Source organism: Chelonia mydas, chromosome 2 (genome assembly GCF_015237465.2).
Source record: "Chelonia mydas isolate rCheMyd1 chromosome 2, rCheMyd1.pri.v2, whole genome shotgun sequence".
Lineage (NCBI taxonomy): Eukaryota > Metazoa > Chordata > Testudines > Cheloniidae > Chelonia > Chelonia mydas.
In genome coordinates, this window is record NC_057850.1 from 40,928,119 (window position 1) to 40,948,968 (window position 20,850).

A 20,850-nucleotide genomic window follows, 5' to 3' on the forward strand; every position below is an offset into this window, starting at 1 on the left:
ACAGGGAAAGTCCATTCCCTGAAGTTCCCCTCACTCAAGAAAACTCACAGCCAGATTAATTCCACTTTGTTTTCCTACATTAAGGTTAGCTAACACAATTTATAAAGAAAAAAAAAATTTCTCCTACTGCAGAGCATGGGGTAATTTCCCCTAACTAAATAAAGTTGAATCTTTGGGTATCAACTGGATGCTTGTATTCTTGATGATCCATTTTTCTCCAGGGTAGACTGGCCCCTATGGACCTTATTACTCGAATAACCATCTAAATACAGAAAGAAAAAAATCCCTTGTCTTCTAAGAAAAGCTGCCACTGTGGATAGACATTCTGTAAAGACTTGGTGCGTAGCAGTGAGGCCAAAGGGGAGGACCATGTATCAGAAATGGTCCTACCCTATGGTTACACAAAGATACTTCCTGTGTGATGATCTTGTCAAAATATGAAAGTAAGTTTCCTTCAGACTGAGATGCGCAAGCCAATCTAGATAGGAAAGAGAGGGTTAATGGATCCTAGGCTTTATATTCTGAAGCAAAACTTCCAGATGTACAGCTTCCTCAGATGTAGGACTGGACAAAGACCTTCATCTTTCTTTGGAATTAGGAAAGAGCAGGAGCAGAAACCCCAATTTCTGAGTTTTTCTGGAACCTCCTCTTCTACTGCTCTCTCCTCAAGTAGGTAATTGATTTCCATTCTTAACACAGACACGTGAGAGGGGACCCTGAATAGGGCAGAACGGGGAGGTCAGTTTGGAGGGAGGGTTTCAAACTCAATCTTTTATAGTGCCAAAAACCCATCTGTACATGGTGATCTTTTGCCACTCTCTGTAAACAGGGTAAAAACAATCTCCAATAGTTAGAAAAACAGAATTCAAAAGTTGGTTTGTTACTCTCAAAGGTCACAACAAACCTGAGGCCTAACTGCTGGTAAAGAAGTAGTGGAAGATGAATTCTTGTGTCTTATCTTGAATGTAAAGGGGCATTGTTGCTGAAAAGCAGTGGATTGATGTTGACGTTGCTGCCAGTAGTGTTGTCTGCCTTTGTTGAAATCCAAAGATAAAGAATAAGATGGACAATATTGCCATTGCTACCTAAAGGCTGGTAGAAGAATTCTCCTCTTAAAAGGCTGCAATAGACCCAAAGATCTAGCTGTTTCTCGTGTCTCATTTTCTCTAAGTCTTCATCCATTTTAGAACTAAGAAGTTCATACCCTTCAAAACAGAAGGTCTTCAGTCTTTGACCTTGTTTTGGGGGGGAAGGGAGAAGGAGCGTAACCATACTTGTCTTCTAAGGCTTATCTCTGCAGCTATCTATTTTGAAGATGTATCAGATACATCTAAGGTGCACTCAGCATGCGCTTAGCAACATTCCGCAGTCTATAATATTGCAAGTCAGAGGTCACTCTGCAGCACCTCTCTTCGGGGCTCTCTAAGAATTCATGGTTCAAAGGTGGTTCAAACAATTTCCACAAGGGGTCCCATTTAATTAGTCCTCTGATACATACTCTGGCCCTCTAGGCCCAAGTAGTTCAGTCGCTCATGCTTGATTAACCCAAAACTTCACAAAACACAAACTCAGAGTCTTCATCCCAGCTAACCTTGACAGTCTCTCCCCTGCTTGGACAAGGTCTCTCCGAGGCCTCTGCGCTTGGAGAACTCTCTCCTGATTCTTCAGCCTTCCCCCCGGTTAACTCAGGACCCTGCAGGAGCTTCTTGCTCCCTTCACTGTCTACAGACTCTAGCTGCAGTTTACTGCTCTTTTTATACTGGGACCATCTCACTTGAACCCAAGTGTAGCTTGTCCTGTAATCAGGGTTAGAATCATAGAACCACAGGGTAAGAAGGGGCCACAAGGGTCATCCAGTCTAAACCAGTGGTTCTCAAGCACGGGTATGCGTATCTCCGAGGGTACGCAGAGGTCTTCCAGGGGGTACATCAACTCATATAGATATTTGCCTAGTTTTACAACAGACTACATAAAAAGCACTAGAAAAGTCGGTACAAACCAAAATGTCATATGACTCATTTATACTGCTCTATATACTATACGCTGAAATGTAAATACAATATTTATATTCCAATTGATTTATTTTATAATTATATGGTAAAAATGAGAAAGTGAGCAATCGAGCAACTGTGCTATGGCACTTTTGTATTTTTATGTCTGATTTTGTATGCAAATAGTTTTTAAGTGAGGTGTAACTTGAAGGTATGCAATACAAATCAGATTCTTGAAAGGGGTACAGTAGTCTAAAAAGGTTGAGAGCTACTAGTCTAAACCATCCAAGACAGGTTGCTATCCAGCCTCTTTTTGAAAACCTCCAGTGAAGAAGCTTCCACAACTTCCCACGGCAGTTTCTTCTATTGTCCTACTGTTCTTACATTAGGAAGTTTTTCCTGACATTTAATCTCAAACTGCTATGCTGTAGTCTGAACCCACTGCCTCTTGTCCCACAATCTGCGGCAAGAGAGAACAACTTTTCTCCGTTTTTTTAAGGCAGCCTTTCAAGTATCCAAAGACCACTATTATGTCCCCCCTTAATCTCCTCTTTTCCACACTAAACATACCCAGTTCCTCCCAGCCTTTGCTCATATAGTTTGCATTCCATCCCTTTGATCGTCTTCGTTGCTCACCTCTGAATCCTTTCCAGATTCTCTACATTCTTTCTATACAGTGATGACCAAAACTGGACACAGTAATCCAGCTAAGGCATAACCAGCGCTAAGTAAAGAGGTACTATCACCTCTCATGACTTGCATGTTATGCAATTTGACATCATTCTACTAACAGTTTACTTTTTGTTTGCGGTTGTTTAACCAGTTATGGTAGTTCTACTGAGCCCACATTTCTCCAGCTTACTTACGAGAATATCATGTGGGATGTGTCAAAAGCCTTGCTAAAGTCCAAGTATATTATGTCCACTGCATTCCCCCTATCCACCAAACCAGTTGCCTTGTCAAAGAAGGAAATCAAGCTGCTTTGGCATGATTTATTCTTGGTAAATCCATGCTGGCTGCTAGTGATCACCCCTTCATCCTCCCACTATTTGCGAACTGAATGTTTTATACACGATGGCTTGCCCCTTGGGCTGGAGAGCCATCGTGTTACAACCTCCTTAATAAGGGCATTAATCAGTCCGCCGTGTTCATCCGGAGATTCCTGGTAAAAAGTGAAATCTTGTCCCACAGGTGAAACTGCCATGAAGGCTAGGTAATTAGCTATCCTCACATTTAAAGAAGATGAGGAAATTAATTTTCCTCCCAAAAAATTGAATTCCCCCTCCCACCCTTGTCACTGGGAGTGGAACAAATATTCCATTCTTGGTCGATGCATTGTTACAACCACTATTAGAAAATTAGAGGGAGGAAGTATGTGGACACAAGAAGACTACTCATATGGAATCTGATAACGCTTACCCAACTTTTTAGCCGTTGGTTGACAGGAAGATGGATTAGTCCCTCAGATTTTTCTGGCTTACAGAGACCCTCCAGAACTGGCCGAGAAATGTTAAGGTATTTCCAAGGATGCCAGAGATAGAATGAGGATTTTTCTCCAGTGAAACAGAAGGTAGTTTTAAAGTAGAAACTATTCTGATGAGTAACTTGTGTAACTGGATGCAATCCTCAGGATGGCATCCACGTTTTAATTGGGAGAGGAGCAACCTATGGATTCCTGGCCCTGATGCAAGACGTCTTGTATCAGCACAAGGGACTCCTCTTTTGGTATCAGGTCTGTTGGAACAGGAATCTGAGTGCCCCAGATCCACAGAAACATCCCTGCGTCGATGCAGAACAGAGGTTGTAGCTTTTGAAGGACGTTGATCTGGAAACCCTGGAGTTGGCCAGTTGGCTACTCCTGCCAACTTTCCTAGATAATGTCAGTTAGGAGGATACATGTATTTAGAATAGCCCATCTCGAAAGAAAAGCCCTGAGGAAGTTGAGGCTCTGGATAAATGGGTGGATCCGGCTCCTCCTCTGAATGCAGATCTGAGCTGGGATCTGACAAGGAAATAACTGGGGATACTGCTGAGGTAGAGATCAACAACAGCAACAAGGAGATACAGTTCTCCTAGGGGTCCTGAGGAGGTGGAGATAACGTGACCAAGGACTGATGGTGAGAAATCAGCTTCGTGTTTCTTTTGCAAGGAAGAGAACATTGTGACGAATCCTTATCCAATCATCTTTTTTCTGGTCTTGGTGAAGAACTGAGAGGATTCGAGGGATGTGGTTCCGCATGTACCTGTGCGTAACCACATTATGTGGTATCTATGGCAACAGAATACTCAGATCTGCCTATTTCTCATGAACCTCCCAGAGTGGATGATCCACTGATAGTTTCTGGGGAGGGATTTTTTTTTTTATTTGGTTTTTTAAGATCTCTGATCTTCATGTTCACAAACCAAAGGATCCGATGGGTCACCAGAATGGGAAATGATCCCAAGCACCAGAAGATGTTGTCTTTGCCTTCTTTCTTCTTGGGACTGAAAATCCCAGTTCCGCAGAGGCCTCAGGCATAGACTGTCTGTTGTCCAAGCTTGTTTCACTTATCATCAGTACCTTCTGGGAACTGAGCCCAAGGCTTTTGCTACTGAATACTCAGTCTTTTTGGATCCGGAGCTCAGTGCCAAGGCCAATAGTTTGGAACCAGAAGGCTTCCAGAAACCAGAATGTCCCAGAGCCAATTCAGGACTTTATCTCCCTTTTCAGAAGCCTCAGAAACCTTGCCTCTGGAGGTTTTAAGTGATGAGACTTCTTGCAAAAGGACGTCTGGAGTCCAGCAGATAGGAGAGAAGCACTCCCCTTCCTGTTGCACTAAGAATTTTAGGTGCTAAGCATGGGCATCTGTTGTGGGGTGTATAAAGCCCACACTGGAACTGCACGGGTTAAAGAGCAACTCTGGGTCCAGGTGACACCACCCATCCCCACCTGCAGAGCATTTTCCAGCTGGAGGTGGAGCTTAAAAGGGAGCCAAACAGCTCAGAAAGGGGCTGACAGGACAAGGAGAGAGACCTAGCCTGAGAGCTCCCGGAGAAGGGTGCTGCAGAAGCCTTGCCAGAGGGAGGAAGAGCTTGCCTGCTGAGCCCAGAGGGGCTGAAGGTTCAATTACTCTCATTTTCTTTACTACTTGTGCCGCACTGGAAGACTTTAGCAGGGGAGAGAGTCATAGGAAGTAGCCCGGGGAGGCAGCCTTAAGCGTGCCTGGGTGCTAGACAGTGTTGCCTCTTCCAGGGCCCTGGGCCGGAGCCTGGTGGAGTGGGAGGCCCCGGGCTCCCCTACAAACCACCCATTACAAAAGAACACAACTTCCCCCGCCCCGTTTCCAGACCCCTTGCACCTGTGGAGAAGCGAGGGGAGGGTAAAGAATTTTTAAACTCCACAACTTGGACTTGAGACTGCAGGTGTCAATAGACAGATGAAAGTTCATACCTCCTCCTCCCATATGCCCCAATGTGAGGGCAGAAGAGCCAATATCTTCCTTGAGATTCTGTGACCCCAGAAAGGAATAAAGCTAATTGGTAAACTGACTGGAGGGTTGATTCAACACCCACAAAACAGCAGACTGCCCTGGGGCAGGACAGTGTCCAAGAGAGACAGAGGAAAGGAAAGTGCAAACCTAGTGCCCTAACCACTAGACAATCCCACCAGCAAACACCGCCCATCACCACACCTGATGCTGGGAAAACTGACATGACACCGTCTTTTAAATCAGTGTTTCTTGATCTTCAGATCCGCCATCGCTAATTTACTAATTGTAAAACTCACACTAACTCTATTAACAATTAACTATTAAAAGAGTAAGGGACTTATCTAACTTGCTGAGGCTCTTGAATCCAAAGGCGGTGCACATCCGTTTGTGGTCAGCAGTTTGAAGGAACTGACGCAGCAACTGCTGCTGGGCCCCCTTTCATAGTCCTGCCCTCAGAATGTGCTTGAATGCTGAAGGAAAGAATGTGGGGTGCGTGTGAGCGCCCTAATAGGCATTACTAGGAGAAGGCTGCACCGTTCAATGGCATCACGCGTAACATATCCCAACAGTGGGAATATGCAGAGGACACTCAAAGAAGAAAGGAAATTTTGAAGTAAGCATGATAAATTTACCTATTCTTCTTATGCAAGGTTCACTGATCTGCTACAGTAGGATTTTCATGCAGTCTATCTCCAAGGTAGGAAGCGGGATCATCTTTTAGACGTATAAAACAAGGGGAAATATATATCCTCAATCTTTCCCTAGTGCTGAGGTATGGAAAAGACTTATACTGAAAAAAAGGCATTGGCTGAAGACTAGATAACTAACGTAGCATTTCGTAAATGTACGTATTGATGGCTATGTGGCCACTTAGCTGATCTGTTTATAAGAGCTATGACTTCTCTGCCCCAACATTGTCAGTTCTCCTGCAGATCGGATTTTTGACAAAAGAAAGAATATTTCTTAAATTTACTTTGGAAACGCATGGTATAACAGTTCTGAGGAGTACTTGTCTGAATTAGATGTACAATACCAGGTTTCATCTGAGAAAACTCCCAACTTCATAACTACTATTTCCAATCAGAAAACTTTACCAGAGTGTACTTCCATGGATAATAAGTATTAAACCACTGTAGCAGGTGTCATTGGGATAGTGCTGGGGGGGGGGGGGGGGGCGCAAGGATGAGGTTCCAAGCTCTATAACCTTGTGGGGATGGAATCAGGGTAGTTGCCCTATGGAAGCATTCAATGTTGAGATTTGTCCAAGCAAAACGGTCAATTCACTGTAGGATAATGTTCTCGGCATGTTCAAGAAAAGCAACTTTTGTACAATCTCATACACTTACATTACAGCTTTCCTGGAGGAATTCAAGGCTGTGCTTCATTTGTTTAATGTGTTAGTTGAACCTTGGACTTTGCTTCAGCCAGTAGAATTTGTTGACTTCTTTTTCGACTCCATTAGAGTGATAATCACTTCATCCAAGTATCTTATTTTGAACCTGTCTGGTGCTGGATAGAAGACTGGTTTTTGGAACAGCAGACCTCCTTTGTGAAGTAGAGACACTGAAAGGTCCAGTGCGAGGTGTAACCAGCCCTTGAACTAATACACTGAAGACAAATCCTAGGCCTACGTTTGACTTCCCTGGCATCATATGCACGTATTTACCATAAGTCCAAGATACTCCAGGAACCCCATCACTATGCATTCCAGCTTGTGTTCTCTATTCAGAATCCTGGTCAGCAGAAGTTTCCAGGAGTGAATTTCCATTTTCCTTAAACCCATTATTAATACTACCACAATCCAGGAAGAGACCCAAAGTGATAGCTGGGGACAACAGGCCACTAGATGGGGCATAGCAATCCGCAGTGATAACTGGGGAAAACAAGCCAATACTGAGCTTTAAGTATGGCAAGAAATCCCCATTCTTCTATTATGATATCTTCCCAGAAAACACAAGGAGGGATAAATAGCTATTAGCTTATCTAAGGCAGCTGCAGACCTCCCAAACTTAGTTTCACTCAGCCTGAAAAAGCCTATCCTCTTTATTTTTTTGTTTTGTTTTTTTTAGTATTGTGTGAGAGAACGCAAATACACACACACACACGCCCATGCTGTTGCATGAGTGTAATTCATAAAGTCAAAATGGCTGAGAACTTAAAAACTGAAAGGTAACAGACCACAAATACCAGTGATGACTGAACCCAGTGAAATTCTAAACAAAGATCTCTCAATCATGCTTGTGGCTCTTTCCATCATTTCATGCTAACTCAACAGACAGTACAGCCTTCAGAGTGATGTCTGGTGTTATTGTGTGTGCTAACTGTGTTGCTGGACTGTGCTCATTTGTGGGTAGGAAGGGGTGTACGGAGATAGTTGTGTCAATCTGTGCGGGTGGCAAATGAGGGAGTGTGTGCTGTGGTAAGGGACTGTGTGTGTTGGGGGTTACTGCGTATGCTGGTTGTGTTGTTGTAGGAGTGGCTGTGTTGATGTGTGTATAGTCGGGTTGTGCAAGGAAATCTGTGTTGATTTGTGCAGATGGCAGTTGAGCACATGGATGTGGCAGATGGCTCAAGTAATCTACAATCTGTGCAGTCTCCCTCACACAACTAATGACACTGTTGCATGAAAATCAGCTACAGAGGAATGATGGTGATTGGCTGAATTACTTCTAATATAACAATGGTCTAGAGAGCATAGACACTTGCCTTACTGCAACTGTACATCACACAGGTGTAATTCTGTAAGTCAAAATAGCTAAGAACTTAAACTGGACAGTAACAGCCCACGAAATCCAGTGATGATTCAACGCTGTGATATTCTGAACAAAAAGAGCCCTCAACCGTGCTTTTGGAGCTGTTCCATCGCTTCACACTTGCACATAATAGGCTTCAGAGTGACTATCCTGGAATCTTATTATATAGATTATTTGATCTCCTGCCTCTCGTTCAGATAACTGCCTTTATTCCCCTACAGAGGAAGAATTCCCTATTTTTTCTTTGTATGGGCACACGCACCCGAAGGAACCAGCACAAATATTTGCCTTGGTGCTTTCTGCATTAATCTGCTATACTGCACTCCAAGAAGGTAAGCAGGGAAACCAGAAGCTGAGTATTTTCTCTCTTGCTGCACTCTCTGAAGGTGAGCAGGGAAAAACATGCTGATTTTATTTATTTCCCCTTTGTTCCTAAGATCCTGCTTTGGAGTGGGGGGAGCAAAATTGGATTCAGACATTGCTCCAAAAATATTTCAAGTGTTAGTGTTCCCATGCCTTCAAAGAGGCTGGACATAGTGCCTCCCCTACCGAATTCCCAGGGAAGGTGCCTTGGTGTAGGATGGGCACAGACTCTATTCTTTCTATTGTATAGGGTCCACCTGGGCCAAATGGGTCTGTGTTTCTCCTAGAGATTGCCTACCAGTAGGGATCGCCTGGGGTGGGATGCACAGATTGTAGAGGTGGCAGCAGGGGAAAAGAGCTGGGCCCAAAGGCCCCTTACTGCACTCTCTGATATTACAGTGTTCATGCTGTATCAAGTGCCCAAGGAGAGGCAGTACGGGAAGAGGTGTCTGAGCTCCACAGTCAGAGGCTGCAGGTGCGATCCTCCACCTGGCGCCCTGCCCTCTTGGCTTCACAGTCCTCATTGAGATGGGGAGGATGGGCTGCCTGCCCTGGAGCAGGCAACTCTAATTCTGCCTGGCTCCTTTCCAGCCAGGCTGCTGCAAACACCTCAGAAGAAGAGGGTGAGGGGACAATCTTCCCAAATGGCAAACACAGCCCTGCGACACAGCCAGGAATTGGATGGACACGTCACTGAGCCAAACCATTAAGTCAGAAATTTGAACTAAAGTTTGGGATTTCCCTCTGAAAAGCTTTGCAGCAGAGAAGACCTCTGTCACTGGGGAGGCAGAGAAAATGGAGGGAGCTCCAGGGGGCACAGCACTGCCCTGCTACCAGTGACTGATAGATCTGGTTTCACTGGGATTATACAAAGGAAAACATTTTGACACATTAAAGTAAAATTTGAAAGCTGAGGTCAATGCAATTCGGCATATTCAATTTAAGATTATTGGGCTAATAGCAAAGTTACTTACCAACTACGATGAGTGGTCCCTTCTAATCAGAGTTAATGAAAATATTGATAAGCATGTTTCTATATTTAATTTTAGAGAAAATAATGTATAGCCAAACTAAAGAGTGAGCACTTTTTTCAAGTTTATTCCCTGAATTAATGAAACTCAAGATAGTTATATTGTATTTTGTGGCTTTAAGAAAGGTTAGCCAGATAAAAAAGTCAACTGACAGCATATTCAACAATTGTACATTAGGGTGTAAAGTAAAAACAACAACTTCAAATCTTAATTTTATTTAATAATTATTAGAGAACTTTAACTTTTCCAGGGTTCAAAACTCAGGCTTCTGTTGAAGGGATAAACAATTCAGTAGTTATATACCCAGCTCCAAGTTATCTGAAAATATTTCACAAAAAGGTGTTTCAGCACTACCAATGCAAGGTCTGTTTGTTCTGCACAGCCAATCAACACTAACTGATCAAGGGACTAAATCTTTTTAAAGCCTAGATGTCTACAACCCTCCTGGAGCTGTTACACATTGAGGATTTCACAGCATTATTGACCTGGTCAGCCTTTTTATCCTTAGTAAGTTATTTTAGTCAACTTTCTGTGAGCAAGGAAATCTCTTTGTTAGGCTTTGTCTAGATCACTGCACAAGCCCTGCTTACACTACAACACAAAACAGGTAACTATTAAGGGGCAACAAGAAAGAGGTCTGTCGGCGTTCATTTCTTGCCTACAGTTTTCAATCCTTCTCTTCTCTACAGATCATTGCAAAATTGCGGTTAGAAATATGGCTGAATATCAAAGCTACCTATCCTGTCTAACTTCTGTGTGGATGAAAGTTCTGTGTAAATAATACATCACACAGAACATTCAGTTAGAAAGAAATTATATGACTAAACCAACATATTGCCTTCTCTATCACTCTGAACATTTTTGTCTTTTAGGCAATTCTTTACACTGTAGAGAAGCAAAGCATTATCTGGTACTTGCATTAAACACAAAATAGGCAAATGCACTACCATAATGGTAAGGAAAAAATGCACTGCATCTCACACTTAAAACAATTACTCTTTGTTTTGTTTTAAATTTTTTTTTATAATATAAGCTCTTCAGTTTGAGGAATGTGCCTGGTATCAAAAAACAAGCTTGCACCCAACATATGCTGCCATACTTTCCACAGCAACTTTCCTGGATTTGTGCAGCTCAATCATAAAACTAGAGGGAAAGTGCTGGTGTATGATTCTAGCCTTCTGGTTACTTACAAACTGAAGCCTGTCTACACTACAAAATTAAGTCAATCTAAGTTAGGTTGACTTATAGCCACCACAGGAATTACTGCAGTGCTTCAGGTCCACACTACCCCCTCTGTCGGTGATGCACATCCCCACTAGGAGCGCTTCCACTAACTTAACTGTGTGAGGCATTGCTGACAGCTGGAGGACACCCCCCACGCTTCCAGAGCTATGGGAGAAAAAGAGGGCATAGGATAATCAAAACACTTGGGGGGGGGAGGAGAGAGAGAGAGTGCGAGAGTATGTGTGTGTGTGTGTCAGTCACCCTTGGGGCTGACTGCCAAGCTGTGAGCCAGGCACAGGGCTCAATTTCAGAGCAGGAAGCCTATCAACAGTGAAACTGACATTCTTCTCAGTTTCATGGGTGCTATTATTTCGCATTTGGTCTCCAGCTCTGGCTCTTAGCCCCAGGCAGGGCTCACAACTGTAGTCCCATCCCGTCCCCCCGCCCCAGCTGACAGCTGGAGCTCAAATGTGAAATAACTGCAGCTGTAAAACTGACAAAAATGTCAATTTCACAGCTGGTAGGCTCCTTGTGAAATTGAGCCCACTGCTGGGCTCATGGCTGGGGCTGTCAGCCCTGGGGCAGGGGGCAGTTCCAGCTGTGAGCCCTGAGGCTGTCAGCGCTGTGATGCGGGAGGGCTCCAGCTGTAGTTCTGGCACCCGGCTGACAGCCCAACTCAGGCTATCAGTGCCAGGGGAGAGGGTGGCTGACTGCCAACAGGGGATGTAAGTAACAGAGTGTCTACATGGACACTGCGTCGCCCTAATTACATCGACCTAAGCGCTACACCTCTCGTGGCGGTGGAGTTAAGACAATATAGTGGGCCACCTAGATCAGTGGGAGCACCACTGTAGTATAGACACTGACAGAGTTAGGTCAGCATAAGCTGCTTTACCTCAATCTAGCTTTGTAGCGTAGACCAGGCCTGACAATCAATTAGCTTAGGCCCCTGGTTTTGCAGCCTGCAAAAACCTACATATTTTGTTTTCAAAACAAATACTAAAATTGTACTTTTACTCAGAAAAATGACTATGTTCAAACGATACCCTCTTACCAAAAAGAGCAGTATTAAGTTGCCTCTGAGGAGTAAGAAACATACCCCATTTTGGTGACAAAAGTAAAGTTTATACTACTTGTTACTCTGTTAATATAGTTAACTTGGATTCTAGTCTGACTTCTGTATCAGACTTGTTAACTAAGTTCTAACTACAAGATCAAATTATGCCTTCAGTTCCACCTGTGCAACTCCCAACATAATACGGTTGGGCAAAGGTAACAGAAGGCTGAAGTGTCCCCGCAGAATTACTACTACTGGCAATGACCCACAATTCAGAATCCAATGACCCACAATCCAGCTTTCCAGGTTAAATCTGCAGCACTTTCACTCTGGGAGAGAGGGGTAGAAGCCATCTCCCTACTCAAACTTATCAAAAACACACACTCTCCAAGTGTTTTGATTATCCTATGCCCTCTTTTTCTCCCCTAGCTCTGCTTCATAAATCTGGGAGGTAATTTACATTTGTTAGCTTTCAAACAGAGCTTTCAAACAAAACACAGGATTATTTACTGTACTGCTTTTGTCCAAAGCTGTTGCAATGGATATTAAAATGCCATCCTTAAATGTATATCAATCAGGAATTTAGCTCATAACATTCCAGAGGGAAAAACAAATTGTACACTGAAGGCATTAGAAAGCTGTTTTATGTCCTGCCTATATTGCTTGACTAATATGATCATTTACATTTTTCAAAGTGTAACTAGTCGAAATGGAATGAGCAATCACGGTTTCACCAGCCTAAGCATCAAGGATCTAAACTATTCAATCGACCAACTCAAACAGAATAAGACAGTTACCGGTTTCATAACTGATGTTCTTTGAGATGTGTTGCTCATGTCCATTCCATATTAGGTGTGTGTGCTCGCCACATGCACAGTTGCCTGAAGATTTTCCCTCAGTGGTATCCGTAGGGGACCTGCTCTGGTGCCCCCTGGAGCAGTGTGCAAATGTTTCCCCCAACCTCAGTTCCTTCTTGCTGGAAACTCCAAGAGTGGGGAAGGAGGGCGGGTCATGGAATGGACATGAGCGACACATCTCGAAGTTATGGAATACCAGTTATGGAAAAGGTAACTTTCTTTTCTTCTTCGCGTGCTTGCTCATGTCCATTCCATATTAGATGACTCCCAGGCAGTGCCAACGGAGGCGGGTAGAAATTCACGGATGTGTAGTTTGCAACACAGCTCTGCCAAACCCAGCATTGTCTCTGGCTTGCTGAGTGGTGGCGTAGTGCACTGTGAATGTGTGAACTGAAGATCATGCCAAAGCTCTGCAAATGTCCTGGATGGGAATGTGGGCCAGGAAGGCCGCTGAGGATGCCTGAGCTCTGGTCGAGTGGGCTCTCACAATCGGAGGCAGCGGGACCTGTGCCAGCTTGTAAAAGGTCCAGATGCAGGAGGTGATCCAGCTGGAAATTCTCTGCAATGACACCGGAAGGCCCTTCATCCTGTCCGCTGTTGCAACAAAGAGCTGGGTCGACCTGCAGAAGAGCTTGGTATGCTCCAGGTAAAACACCAGAGCATGTCTAACGTCCAGGGCGTGCAGCCTTCTTTCCTCCCCAGTAGTGTGCGGCTTAGGACAAAACACGGGGAGGAAGATGTCCTGGTTAACATGGAAGGAAGACACCACCTTTGGCAGAAAGGCTGGAGGGGGTCACAGTTGAACTTTATCCTTGTAGAACACCGTATACAGTTGGGGTGTAGGAGATGTCCATGATCCTGCGAGAGCAGATCCGGTCGGTCAGGAATGGGCCAGGGAGCAGCTACTGCCAGGTCCATCAACGTTTCAAACCAACGTTGGCGCAGTCTCGGGGCGACCATGATGACTTGGGCCTTGTCTCTCTTGACCTTTGACAGGGCTCTGCTGATGAGCGAGATCGGCGGGAACGCGTACATCAGCAGGGCTGGTGCAAGGAGGTTTCACGCCTTAGGCGAAACTTCCACCTTGTGTCGCCCCCTGCCCCCCACCGGCCCGGGGAGCCCCCCCTGCGGCAGCTCCCCGCCCCAGCTCACCTCTGCTCCGCCTCCTCCCTGAGCACGCTGCCGTTTCTCCCACCTCCCAGGCTTGTGCCGCCAATCAGCTGTTTGGCGCCCGCAAGCCTGGGAGGGACAGAAGCAGGGCGGGGCGGGGCTCAGGGGAGGAGGCGGAGCAGAGGTAAGATGGGGCGGGGAGCAGTTCCCCTGTGTGCCGCCCCCTCCCCCCCGTTACTTGCTGCAGGTGGACCTCCCCGCGCCCCCCCCCCCCCCGCCCAGCTTACCTCCACTCCACCACCGCCCCCAACCACTTGGCGCCCTAGGCGACCGCCTAGTTCACCTAGTGGTTGCACAGGCCCTGTACATCAGACCCCCCGACCATTACAGGAGGAAGGTGTCTGAGAGGGAGTCTTTGCCCAGGCCTTGTAGGGAACAGAAGCAATGACATTTCCTGCTCTGTCTGGTGGTGAACAGGTCCACTTGGGGAGTTCCCCACCTCTGAAAGAAGGCCCAGGCTACCTCTGGATGGAGTGACCACTCATAGTGAGAGGAAAAGGATCTGCTGAGGCTATCTGCCAGTGTGTTCCTGATGCCGGGGAGGTGACAGGCCGCCAGTTGGATCACGTGGTCAGTGCAGAAATCCCACAGGTCAGAGTGCTGCTTGGCAGAGGGCCGACAAGCGTGCTCCCCCTGCCTGTTGACATAGAACATCTAGGTCATATTGTCCATCAATACTCTCACCACCTTTCCTGCCAGGTGCGGTAGAAAGACTCCACAGGCCAAGCATACCGCTCTGAGCTCCCTGACGTTTATGTGCAACGTAATCTCCTCCGGGGACCACATGCCCTGGGTCTGGAGGCCTCCATGATGCGCTCCCCAGCAAAGGTCCAAGGTGTCTGATATCAACTTAATCAAGTGACAAGGGCTGTTGAATGGAACTCCTTCCAGGATTGATCTACCATTGTAGCGAGGTAAGTATCATCAGTGGGATGGTAACAACCTTTTCCAGGTGATCTCTGGACTGGGAATAGACTGTTACCAGCCACTGCTGTAAGGGCCGCATCCTGAGCCTGGCATGGTGGACGACGTACATACATGTTGCCACGTGGCCCAGCAGGCACAGCCAAACCCTGGCCATGGCCAGGGGGAACGCGGAGACTCTCGCAATGAGGTCCACCATCGTCTGGAACCTCTCCTGCACTAGGAACGCTCTGGCGCAAGTGGAGTTGAGCACCGCTCTGATGAACCCTATCCTCTGCACCAGAACGAACACTGACTTTTTGTCATTTACCAGCAAGCCCAAGGATCAGCACATGGCCTGTAGCACCACGACATCCCTTTGAACTTGGGACCTGAGCGGCCTTTGACGAGCCAGTTGGATACCTCGACATCTGAGGAAAGCGACTACTACCGACATGCACTGAGTGAACACCCTCAGTGCTGTTGCGAGGCCGAATGGGAGGACCGCAAACTGATAGTGGCTGAGTCCCACCATGAAACATAGAAAGCATCTGTGACCTTGAAAGACTGCTAAATGGAAATATGCATCCTTCAAGTCGAGGATGGCATACCAGTCTTCCGGATCCAGGGAGAGGATGATGGAGGCCAGGAGACCATGCTGAACTTCAGCTTCTTTAGGTATTTGTTGAGCTCTTGCAGGTCCAGGATGGGCCATAGACCGCCCTTAGCCTTCGGGATTAAAAAGTACCAGGAATAGAACCTCTTGTTCCTGTACTCACAAGGAACCTTTTCCACTGCACCCAGCTGCAACCCTTCTACCTCCTGTGCAAGAAGTCTCTCATGAGAGGGGGCCCTGAAGACAGACAGGGAAGGGTAGTTGTAGGGGGGTAGAAAGAAACTGGAGGGTGTAACCCTGTGCCGCAGTATTGACGACCCAGCGATCTGAAGTTATAGTGGTCCAAGCAGGGGGGAAAAAAGAAAGGTGGTTGGAAAACAGAGGGAAAGACGAATCCAGGGTATAGTATGGTAGGTCGCCCTCAAGCACACCCTTAAAACACTCGCTTGCCCCCCTGCTTATTGTGGGTTGAGCCTGATTGGGCAGAGGGTGGAGGTGGGTGGCTCAAGCAGCATTTGTAGCCCCTACTCTTCTTAGGGGGCAGCTCCTGCTGGGGTTGGCTCCCTTGCCCCTGGGATGGTTGCAGTTTGAACCGCTTACGGACTGGACCAAGGATGTGCAGCCCTAGAGCTTTCAGGGTAGTGCAGAAATCTTTCAGTCCATGCAGCTTACTGTCCATCTGCTCTGCAAACAGGGCCTGGCAGTCAAAGGGGAGGTCCTGCCTCGACTGCTGAGCCTCAGTCGGCAGACCCGAGAGGAGCAGCCAGGATGCCCTCCGTATGGAAATGGCCAAAATCATCGTGTGAGCCGCGGAGTCTGCTGCATCTTCGAGAATATCCTGGATCGCCACGGTGCCTCAACCTGTTTGATCGAGACAAGTTCCTTACACAGGCCCTCTGGGATCTTTGGTGATCGGCGTTGGTAGACCAGTGAGCTACGCCTCGTGCTGCTCGACCGGTGCCAGGACCTAGAGCGGGACCGGGAGCCAGAGCAGGCCGGTCGACAGGAGGATCTCCCCGACCGTGGGGATTTGCATCTCGGTGACAGGTGCCGGCAGGCAGGTGACCAGTGGATCCGTTCAACCGATTGGTCGTGTGATCAGTGCTGAGGCATTGGAGATGGATGCTCACGCTGGGGAGCGCGTGCCCCCACATGTCTGCACCAGGTTACCGGCAAGCCTCGCCTCAAATCCCACTGCTGGTCCTCAGGGTCCAGAGGCTGAAGGCGGCTTCTCTAAACCTGCCTCCCTACTTCCGAGGCATGATGGCTCCGTGCGGACGAGCGCTGGCGGGATGTCCCCCGTGATGGGAAATGATGCCGCTGAGGCGTGGACACGCAGAACAGTCCCAAGGCTGGTTTACCCCTGGACTTGGGTACAGTCGGAGCTGGTGTGGACAGCACTGGCAGTGTAGGATCTTCTGCTCTGCCTGCAGGGCCTCGGGCATTGATGGGACTTCTAGTTGACGGAGCCTCTCGTCACTGTCCGGTGTGGCAGGCATAGTACAGGAGGGGCTAGACCGCCTGACTTGAGCTGGGGCCCAACTCCCTGACGGAGGTGTTGAACCGCCCAGCATGGGTCTTGGCTCTCCTCCAGCCATCTCCTTTCCCCTATGGGAAGTGAGAGATCTTCCCCTTGAGGTCCTCTTGGGCTTCTTGGCCAGGGACCGGTGCCGGCTCATAGGCAGCGATGGTGGGGCACTCCGCACCAACGCTGCAGTGCTCGAGACCCAGTCAGATCTCCACTCCAGTGCCGGGGTCAGCACCAGCTCCATCAGGAGTGCCCTGAGACAGATGTATCTCTCCTTTTTTGTTTGGGGTTTGAACGATTTACAGATGCGACACTTGTCGCTTACGTGTCTTTCGCCTAGACACCTTAAACAACATGTGGGTTGCTGATGGGCATAGGCCGCTTAGAATGATCACATGGCTGAAAGCCTGGGGACCAGGGCATGCCCCATAGCTAGGCAGAGTCCCATCTAGGACCAAATAACTAGAACATCATTAAGGGTAACTGCTAAATATATACAAATACTTCACAGGAAAAAGCACTTAGACACACTGAACAAAGCGAAAAGCTAGCCAAAGCAGCAGACATTCCAGCACTATCACTGGTGGCAAGAAGGAACTGAGAGTGGGGGGAGCCAGCAGCATCCCTTATACCAAGGCACGTGCGTGCCGCTTCAGGGGGCACCAGAGCTGATCCCCTACAGATACTACTGAAGGAAAAACTTCTGGCACCGGTGTATGTGAGGAGCACACACACCTAATAATGGAATGGCCATGAGCAAGCACTCAAAGAAGAAACAGAAGTTATTAGAAATACACGTAAACCTGTTCAGCTGAGAATCTACACAAAGATCAACAACAAATAAAACCAGGAAAGTTCCAAACCAAACTACTCAAGGCTGTAACCTAAGGGATCTGTTAACAGACACTGTACAAGAGCTTAGACTTGACATAGTTTCATTGAATATCTTGCATAGCAGACTTTAAAAAAAACACACACACACACACGCACGCGCACACACTTACTTTGTGGTAGACACATGCATATGTATATTTAAGAACCTGAAATTATTTTGTTCTTAAACATCAAATGGGAGCAAGACAGCATTAACGTGAGTGGAACACTGAAACCTAAAATTCCAAGTAAGTGAAATATATTAATAAATACACATATTCCACATATATACAATACATATACACCAAATATATATATATATATTTATAAAGCTAACCTTCTATGTAGGTTCTAACATTGTGCCATTGCACCATGGTATATCTAACATAGTAAATCCTTTGAGCTGGGCAGGAATAGAGCCCCACCTAGAAGAGATTAGCAGAATTTTTTTCCAGAAGTTAAAGACAGACCAACCTCATGATAAAATGAACAAAATTAGATTTTTGCTAAGAGTTCCTCGACAAGTTAGATCAGTTTGTTATGTTTGAGTATTAAACTTGTCACAGCAGGTTAGGTCTCCACAAGCCGTGTAGATAAAATGCTCTTTATATTATCGGATTTTTTTTTAAAAATATCCGCAATATTCTACAATTGGCTACCATGTTCCAAGAGACACTTATTCATCCAACATCTTTGACAGATGCCCATAACAATTCACTACTACCAACTGCCTGCAAAACTGCAGAAACATTTCCATATCCTGCTTTAAAAGAAAATTAATGAATGAAGCAGAACAAATCCTACAAGAAGAGGATGGAGAAAATGAAGCACTCTTTGCTGAAAATAAAATTCATTTGAGTAGTTAGGGTCCTTTCAAAAAGTCGCACAGAGGTTTTTTTCTGCTTCAATATAATAATCTTAACCTTTTTTTAAAGTGAAGGTTAAGGACACTCTGATATGGTGAAGTTATCAAAGCACTTTATTCTTCCAAAAAATAAAGCCTATATCAGACTTATAGTGCAAATATTTATTTCATCAGGCTTTAATGGTGATAAAGAATAGCATTTCGTTTACCAAAAAATGGTCTCAATAAACTGAAGTCCAAGTTAATGCTTGCAGCTGAACTTTGCTGAAGTTATCCATTTAACTTAATGGCAGAGCACCTTCCCTTTAGAAAGATAAAGATCCTGATTCTAATCCCAGCAGTCATTTTCTTTTCTCCATTAATTATGTGTATGCACACATATGCTCACATTACAATCCCCTAGGGAAACATGTGATGGTCTCAAAGCACAGATTACTGGTTATGGCTCAAATATAGCAGGTTATGTAACTAAAACCCTTAACCAGCTTCTATTTCATTCTTTTAAAATTAGTTTGAGAAAAAAAGAATTATCAGGAAAAATTACGCTAACAATTTATTTGAATCCAAGAATAATGCAACCAAGCTGCAGTACATACTTTAATTTGTCAACAATCCCATCTGCTCAGAATCTACTATGAATATTCAAAGTAAGAACTTGCTCTTTAACTTTTACCCAAATAATTTTTCTTCATTAGTTTATTTATATTTTTAAAAGTGAAAGCAACGTTCTTAAGTCTAACATTCTTCCCAGCTTGGAATCCAGTATGAAAGTTATTTCAACTTCCAAAATACTGTGCAGCAGTAGGGAAAAGGTTAGGTATATTGAATCTCCTATGGAGTCTAATACAGCAGAAGCCACCTGTCACTCTCACAGCAACTGCTGAGAGAGTGGCACAATGTAATGCACAATAGGCCAGCAGAGTCTAGGTCTAAAAATGGAATAGAATGGCAACGGGGTGCTAAAATAGGTATTATGGGCAAGCCACTGACTGACTGCCTTTAAAACAAGAATGAACAATTCTCTATCCACATTATTTGTCCACTAAAGCTGGTTAAACAAAAAAAAAAAAAAATTCACCATGAAAGTCACATTTGTCATAGAAAGTTTTCCAACCAACTCTACTTGCTATTTTTTTTTTAAGTTGGAAGAGACGGGAAATCTAATTGTGTGACAATTACTTTTATTTATCAGTTTTCTAATGAAATGCTAGCAAGGAAGTTTCATAGAATCATAGAAGCTCAGGGTTGGAAGGGACCTCAGGAGGTCATCTAGTCCAACCCCCTGCTCAAAGCAGGACCAATCCCCAATTTTTGCCCCCGATCCCTAAATGGCCCCCTCAAGGATTGAACTCACAACCCTGGGTTTAGCAGGCCAATGCTCAAACCACTGAGCTATGCCTCCCGCAACCATCTACTTGCTATTGAGCACATACAAATTGGAGGTTAACTTGTCCTAACTCAGTTTCCAATGGCTCTGCAGTGGAGGGGGAAATCGCTTACTAACCTGTTCCATAACTGTTGTTCAAGATGTGCGGCACATATCCATTACACTTCAGGTGTGTGCAAGCCCAGTGCAGATGCTGTTGCACTGGTCGCACATACATCTGAAGTGGAATGGGCATGTGCAATCACTCAAAGAAGACATCCCTCTTGAAAAATTAAGCAGATCCTATTTTGCATACTGCATCTGAGTACGGAGATAGAAGACAGACCTATTTAATTTTTGCCTCCTATTACACATGTAATTCAGTTGAAGTAAAGATGAAATAAATGTCACCTTGCACCCAGCCACAAAATGCTGTCTGTTTCACAATTACAGAAGTGCTACCATATTTCTTCAAAGCTGTTTTCTACTTATGGATCTTTGTGTTGCTTTACAGTTTGTGTGGCAGCAAGAGGCTAGAGATTATATGGGCTTTGTCAGTATATGCTCTTGGGAAGAAACATAATCCTCCCCCAGCCAGAAACAATTTCAAAAGCCCAGATCTAAAAGTGAGGAGCAATGGGATTTCTCCATCCAGTTCAAAAGTAAACTCCATTCATATTGCTCGCTGCCATTCTGAGACTTCACAAAGTAAGAGGTATTTGCTACCAAGACTAAACTGCATTTTAAAATTTTTACTACTAATAATATATGACACTTTACAAG

General features: G+C 45.5%; 1 protein-coding gene and 1 long non-coding RNA gene across 3 annotated transcripts in view; one reads left to right on the forward strand and one right to left on the reverse strand.

The window, feature by feature from the left end:
- Window positions 1–20,850, reverse strand: part of SDC2 (syndecan 2) — a 104,057-nt gene that overhangs the window by 35,354 nt on the left and 47,853 nt on the right. The gene's annotated exons all lie outside the window — the stretch shown is intronic.
- On the forward strand, window positions 6,058–10,055 carry LOC122464426. The gene is made up of 3 exons (XR_006288424.1): window positions 6,058–6,074; window positions 8,436–8,546; window positions 10,033–10,055. It is a non-coding gene; the product is annotated as an uncharacterized LOC122464426 (long non-coding RNA).